Below are 8,090 nucleotides of genomic sequence, written 5' to 3'. Positions count from 1 at the left end.
AGGCAATAAAAACATTTTACATAAATAAATTCCCAATCATCACTAATCATATGAAAGCTGACAAAAGTATGTTATCTTACACTATGAAAATACTAATCAAAGCAGCTTGTCAATTGTTAAAGTTAATGATTTAGATCTGTAACACTCTGCCTAAATTTTGTAGGTAATTACATAATTATACACAGGTTAGCACAATCAAAAATAGTAATTGCCTCTTCAGTCTTTAAAATATGTCAAGGTACCACAGTCCCATTCTGGAAATGATGCTTATCTCACAGTGTTTGAGAGCCTGAGTATGGCACAAATATTCAACTTAGGGAAGATTTCCATGCATCTGGGTCAACTCCTTTGAGGAGGAGATTTGTCCGTTAGTGCTCAATCAAATTTATTGTTTAAAACACTGTATTTACAAGTTTCTATCTCTTCTGTAGAATGAGCAGGCTTATTAGACGTTACACGATGATCCATTCTAATTCATGGTGTCCATTTTCTGCATCTCAAACTTAGGGATTTAATACAAATATCTGTTTATAGATGTGAAGTGTTTCAGGACAGTTTCCCTCAAAACAAGTTTCTGGAAAGCAACATTTACCATTTTGATTTTTTTTTTTTTTTGTAATTTGAAAATTTAATAATTAAACATCATTTATATTTAAATTTATGCTTCTCTTTATATATATATATATTTAACATCTTTATTGGAGTATAATTTCTTTACAATGGTATGTTAGTTTCTGCTTTACAACAAAGTGAATCAGCTATACATATACATATATCCCCATATCCCCTCCCTCTTGCGGTTCCCTCCTACCCTCCTTATCCCACCCCTCTAGGTGGCCACAAAGCACCCAGCTGATCTCTCTGTGCTATGTAGCCGCTTGTTTCTCACTAGCTATTTTATATTTGGTAGTGTATATATGTCCATGCCACTCTCTCACTTTGTCCCAGCTTATCCTTCCCTCTCGCCGTGTCCTCAAGTCCATAGTGGCTGTATCAATTTACCTTCCCACCAAGAGTGCAAGAGGGTTCCCTATTCTCCACACCCTCTCGAGCATTTATTGCTTGTAGATCTTTTGATGATGGCCATTCTGACCAGTGTGAGGTGATACCTCATTGATATTTATTGTACTCTTGAAAGCATGTTTCAATCAGAAAAATATCTCCAGAGGATTGACTTAAAATATTTTGTGGTACAGTACATGAAATATTGTGATGTTTTCTAAAACTTTCAAAAATATGTAGCATTATTTTAACTTTGGATTCTCTTCTTCAAATCCAAAATCTGGGGACAAAGAAGGAAAGGAAGGAGACTGATAGAGTACATTCCTGAGGATTTTTTTTTTTTTCCTTCTCCTCTTTGTCCTTGTTCCCCTCTTTGGCCTGTCCCTTGGTTCCTTTTTCTCCAGTCCTTATCATGTCTCAAGGGTCATGAAACATATTGGGGATATAAAAGCAAAAGCAACACAATCTGAAAATTTAGGGAATTCCCACTATGGTTAAAAGGCCAGTAGAGCTCATCCACCAGAGAGCAGACAGCAGAAGCAAGAAGAACTACAATCCTGCAGCTTGTGGAACAAAAAACATACTTACAGAAAGATAGACAAGATGAAAAGGCAGAGGGCTATGTACCAGATGAAGGAACAAGATAAAACCCCAGAAAAACAACTAAATGAAGTGGAGATAGGCAACCTTCCAGAAAAAGAATTAAGAATAATGATAGTGAAGATGATCCAGGACCTCGGAAAAACAATTGAGTCAAAGATCAAGAAGATGCAAGAAATGTTTAACAAAGAGCTAGAAAAATTAAAGAACAAACAAACAGAGATGAACAATACAATAACTGAAATGAAAACTACACTAGAAGGAATCAAGAGCAGAATAACTGAGGCAGAAGAATGGATAAGTGACCTGGAAGACAGAATGGTGGAATTCACTGCTGCAGAACAGAATAAAGAAAAAAGAATGAAAAGAAATGAAGACAGCCTAGGAGTCCTCTGGGACAATGTTAAATGCAACAACATTTGCATTATAGGGTCCCAGAAGGAGAAGAGAGAGAAAGGAACCAAGAAAATATTTGAAGAGATTTTAGTTGAAAACTTCCCTAACATGGGAAAGGAAATAGCCACCCAAGTCCAGGAAGCACAGTGAGTCCCATACAGGATAAACCCAAGGAGAAATACACCGAGACACATAGTAATCAAATTTGCAAAAATTAAAGACAAAGAAAAAGTATTGAAAGCAGCAAGGGAAAAATGATAAATGACATACAAGGGAACTCCCATAAGATTAACGCTGATTTCTCAGCAGAAACTCTACAAGCCAGAAGGGAGTGGCTTGATATACTTAAAGTGAAGAAAGGGAAGAACTTACAACTAAGATGAATCTACCTGGCAAGGATCTCATTCAGATTCAATGAAGAAATCAAAAGCTTTGCAGAGAAGCAAAAGCTAACAGAATTCAGAACCACCAAACCAGCTCTACAACAAATACTAAAGGAACTTCTCTAGGCAGGAAACAAAAGAGAAGGAAAAAACCTATGATAACAAACCCAGAAAAATTAAGAAAATGGTCATAGGAAGATACATATCGATAATTACCTTAAACATGAATGGATTAAATGCTCCGTCCAAAAGAAACAGGCTTGCTGAATGGATATAAAAACAAGACCCATATATATGCTGTCTATATGAGACCCACATCAGACCTATGGACACATACAGACTGAAAGTGAGGGGATGGAAAAAGATATTCCATGCAAATGGAAATCAGAAGAAAGCTGAAGTAGCAATACTCATATCAGATAAAATAGACTTTAAAATAAAGAATGTTACAGGAGACAAGGAAGGACACTACATAATGATCAAGGGATCAATCTAAAAAGAAGATATAACAATTGTAAATATATATGTACCCAAAATAGGAGCACCTCAATACATAAGGCAACTGCTAACAGCAATAAAAGAGGAAATCGACAGTAACACAGTAATAGTGGAGGAATTTAACACCTCACTTACACCAATGGACAGGTCATCCAAAATGAAAATAAATAAGGAAACAGAAGCTTTAAATGACACAATAGACAAGATAGATTTAATTGATATTTATAGGACATTCCATTCAAAAACAGCAGATTACACTTTCTTCTCAAGTGTGTACAGAACATTCTCCAGGATAGATCATATCTTGGGTAACAAATCAAGCCTCAGTAAATTTTAAAAAATTGAAATCATATCAGGCATCTTTTCTGACCAAAATGCTGTGAGATTAGAAATGAATTATAGGGAAAAGAACGTAAAAAACACAAACACATGGAGGCTAAACAATACGATACTAAATAACCAAGAGATCACTGAAGAAATCAAAAGGAAATCAGAAAATACCTAGAGACAAATGACAATGAAAACTCGATGATCCAAAACCTATGGGATGCAGCAAAAGCAGTTCTAAGAGGGAAGTTTATAACTATAGAAACCTATGTCAAGAACAAGAAAAATCTCAAACAATCTAACCTTACACCTAAAGGAACTAGAGAAAGAAGAACAAACAAAACCCAATGTTAGCAGAAGGAAAGAAATCATACCATAAAGATCAGAGGAGAAATAAATGAAATAGAAACAAAGAAAATAATAGCAAAGATCAATAAAACTAAAAGCTGGTTCTTTGAGAAGATAAACAAAATTGATAAACTATTAGCCAGACTCATCAAGAAAAAGAGGGAGAGGACTCAAATCAGTAAAATTGGAAATGAAAAAGGAGAAGTTACAACAGACACCAAAGAAATACAAAGCATCCTAAGAGACTACTACAAGCAACTCTATGCCAATAAAATGGACAACCTGGAAGAAATGGCCAAATTCATAGAAAGGTATAACCTTTCAAGACTGGACCAGGGAGAAATAGAAAATATGAACAGACCAATCACAAGTAATGAAATTGAAACTGTGATTAAAAATCTCCCAACAAACCAAAGTCCAGGACCAGATGGCTTCATAGGTGAATTCTATCAATATTTAGAGAAGAGCTAATACCCATTTTCAAAGTCTTCAAAAAAATTGCAGAGGAAGGAACACTCCCAAACACATTCTATGAGGCCACCCTCACCCTGTTGCCAAAACCAGACAAAGACACTACAAAAAAAGAAAATTACAGACGAATATCACTGATGAATATAGATGCAAAAATCCTCAACGAAATACTAGCAAACAGAATCCAACAACACATTAAAAGGATCATACACCATGTTCAAGTGGGATTTATCCCAGAGATGCAAGAATTCTTCAATATATGCAAATCAATCAATGTGATACACCATATTAACAAATTGAAGAAGAAAAACCATATGATCATCTCAATAGATGCAGAAAAAACTATTGATAAAATTCAACCCCCACTTATGATAAAAAACTCCAGAAAGTGGGCATAGAGGGAACCTAACTCAACATAATAAATGCCATATACGACAAACCCACAGCAAACATCATTCTCAATGGTGAAAAATTGAAAGCATTTCCTCTAAGATCAGGAACAAGACAAGGAAATCTACTCTCACCATTATTATTCAACCTAGTTTTGGAAGGCCTAGCCATGGAAATCAGAGAAGAAAAAGAAATAAAAGGAATCCAAATTGGAAAAGAAGAAGTAAATCTGTCACTGTTTGCAGATGACATGATACTATTCATAGAGAATCCTAAAAGTGCCACCAGAAAACTACTAGAGCTAATCAATGAATTTGGTAAAGTTGTGGGATACAAAATTAATGCACAGAAATCTCTGGCATTCTTATATACTAATGATGAAAAATCTGAAAGAGAAATTAAGGAAACATTCCCATTTACCATTGCAACAAAAAGAATAAAATACCTAGGAATAAACATACCCAAGGAGACAAAAGACCTGTATGCAGAAAACTGTAAGACACTGATGAAAGAAATTAAAGATCATACCAACAGATGGAGAGATATACCATGTTCTTGGATTGGAAGAATCAATATTGTGAAAATGACTATACTACCCAAAGCAATCTACAGATTCAATGCAATCCCTATCAAATTACCAATGGCACTTTTTATGGAACTAGAACAAAAAAATCTTAAAATTAGTATGGAGACACAAAAGACCCCAAATAGCCAAAGCAGTCTGGAGGGAAAAAAATGGAGCTGGAGGAATCAGACTCCCTGACTTCAGACTATTCTACAAAACTACAGTAATCAAGACAATATGGTACTGGCACAAAAACAGAATCAAAGGTCAATGGAACAAGATAAAAAGCCCAGAGATAAACCCACACACCTGTAGTCAAGTAATCTATGACAGAGGAGGAAAGGATATACAATTGAAAAATGACAGTCTCTTCAATAAGCGGTGCTGGGAAAACTGGAGAGCTACATGTAAAAGAATGAAGTTAGAACACTCCCTAACACCATACACAAAAATAAACTCAAAATGAGTTAGAGACCTAAATGTAAGACCAGACACTATAAAACCCTTAGAGGAAAACATAGGAAGAATACTCTTTGACATAAATCACAGCAAGATCTTTTTTCATCCACCTCCTAGAGTAATGGAAATAACAACAAAAATAAACAAATGGGACCTAATGAAACGTCAAACCTTTTTCACAGCAAAGGAAACCATAAATAAGAGGAAAAGACAGCCCTCTGAATGGGAGAAAATATTTGCAAAAGAATCTACGGACAAAGGATTAATCTCCAAATATATAAACAGCTCATGCAGCTCAATATTAGAAAAAGAAACAACCCAATCCAAAAATGGGCAGAAGATCTAAATAAACATTTCTCCAAAGAAGACATACAGATGGCCAAAAAGCACATGAAAAGCTGCTCAACACCATTAATTATTAGAGAAATGCAAATCAAAACTACAAACCTCACCCCAGTTAGAATGGGCATCATCAGAAAATGTACAAACAAAAAATTCTGGAAAGGGTGTGGAAAAAAGGGAACCCTCTTGCACTGTTGGGAATGTAAATTGATACAGCCACTGTGGAGAACAATATGGAGGTTCCTTAAAAAGCTAAAACTAGAATTACCATATGATCCAGCAATCCCATTACTGGGCATATACCCAGAGAAAACCGTAATTCAAAAAGACACATGCACCCCAATGTTCATTGCAGCACTATTTACAATAGCCAGGTAATGGAAGCAACTTAAATGCCCATCAACAGATGAATGGATAAAGAAGATGTGGTACATATATACAATGGAATACTACTCAGCCATAAAAAGGAACGAAATTGGGTCATTTGTAGAGATGTAGGTGGATCTGGAGACTGCTGTACAGAGAGATGTATGTCAGAAGAATAAAACAAATATCATATATTAACGCATGTATGTGGAACCTAGAAAAATGGTACAGATGAACCAGTTTGCAGGGCAGAAGTTGAGCCACAGATGTAGAGGACAAACTTATGGACACCACAGGGGGAAAGCCAAGGGGGGGTGGGAATGGTGGTGTGGTGAATTGGGCTCTTGGGATTGACATGTATACACTGATGTGTATAAAATTGATGACTAGTAAGAACCTGCTGTATAAAAAAATAAAATTCAAAAAAAAAAAAAAAGGCCAGTAGAAAGGTAGGTGCTGTCTATGAGCAAGGTGTTGGAATAGAAGTATAAATAGGAGGCAGAAACAATTTTGCAATGAGAAGGAGGGACAGTTGGGGAAGTCCAAAAAAGGTCTTTATCTGAATCATCAGTTTTCAAGGTAGAAAGTATGTGTGCATACGTGTGTGTGTGTGTGTGTGTGTATGTGTAGGATATTCAGGGGGAATGAATAGCTTGTGCAAGGACATGGAAGTCTGAGAGCTTTATAGTGTTGTGTTTCGAGAAGTTCAATATATCCAGAATTTATGTGTAGAAGTATTAGAGGACACCTTCAGGAAAGTCTCTTATGGGGCCTAATACTTCTGGAACCACAATGTAATAATTTTTTTTTTTCCCATCTCACATAAACATATAGGATTAATAGGCAATCACTAATTTCCTAAGTTGAGATATGTCAAAGTCTTCTTGTCCTTTCCTGAAGATGCAATCAGGGTAGCATCTGTACCATCTGTAAATCCACAACTGAGAACCTTGTGTTTGTGCTTTTTATCCTTTTGTGTTTCTATAATAAATAGAGTGCACTTGATCCATAGTGTTCTGAATTAGGTAAAGACTTTTGATTAATATTATCATGGGCCAATAATTTCTGCTCATGATGGCATTCAATCAAAATAATGAAATTCATCAGACATCCACGTTTAGCCTTAGACAACAGAATGAATCTGAGGTGAAATCTATACGTTAATGCTTTATTGTAGAGTACAGTTCAGGGGCGGCAAGAGTGAAGGGAAAAAGGAAGTGAGGAAGAGATGAAGGGAAAGCAGAGGTAACACGATATGTTATCGAAGTGGCCACAGCTTCAGAAGAAGACATAGACATTTAAGTAGTCTTTTGGGATGGCTCTGGGGAACCATGTGGAACCATGGTTTCTTGTATAGTCTGCAGAGGGGAGGAGGCGAGAGGAATTTATCTTCTGGATTTCTCTGTTTACTGTTCAAAGTGTATCCCATTGAACATTAACTCCCTCCCCCTTCTAGGTTGCCAGCACATACCATATATGGCCATGCTACAGCCTGAGGTTCCAGAAGGAAAGGAATATGGAACATAGTAAAGCCCAATGCAAATGGGGAAGAGAGTTTGCTGAGAGGGTAGGAGTAGACTTTGAGGTTTAGAAATGAGTCTTTTAGCCAGAGGTAGTATGCTGAATGCTATCAGGGACAGGAAGGACTGCTCACCTTGAAGGATGTACTTACTTTACTAACCATATGTGTGCCAAAATTTTCTAGGTCAAATTTAGTCCTTGGGGAGTACTTGTAGATTAAGACAGGCTTGAGGGAATGCAATTCCTCTGAACAGACCTAGTTACCATAGGACACCAGGAACATCTGAACTATGGCTCACTCCTCTGACTGCACGTTGAATGGCTGGAAGTCACTTCAAATTTCATAACTAACATTAAGAACATTTATCAGAATGACTTTCCCCCTAGTTAACAGAGACTCTCCCCACCATCTCTTCATAATA

Source organism: Kogia breviceps, chromosome 6, assembly GCF_026419965.1.
Source record: "Kogia breviceps isolate mKogBre1 chromosome 6, mKogBre1 haplotype 1, whole genome shotgun sequence".
NCBI classification, from domain to species: domain Eukaryota; kingdom Metazoa; phylum Chordata; class Mammalia; order Artiodactyla; family Physeteridae; genus Kogia; species Kogia breviceps.
Note: the sequence above shows the minus strand (reverse complement) of the source record.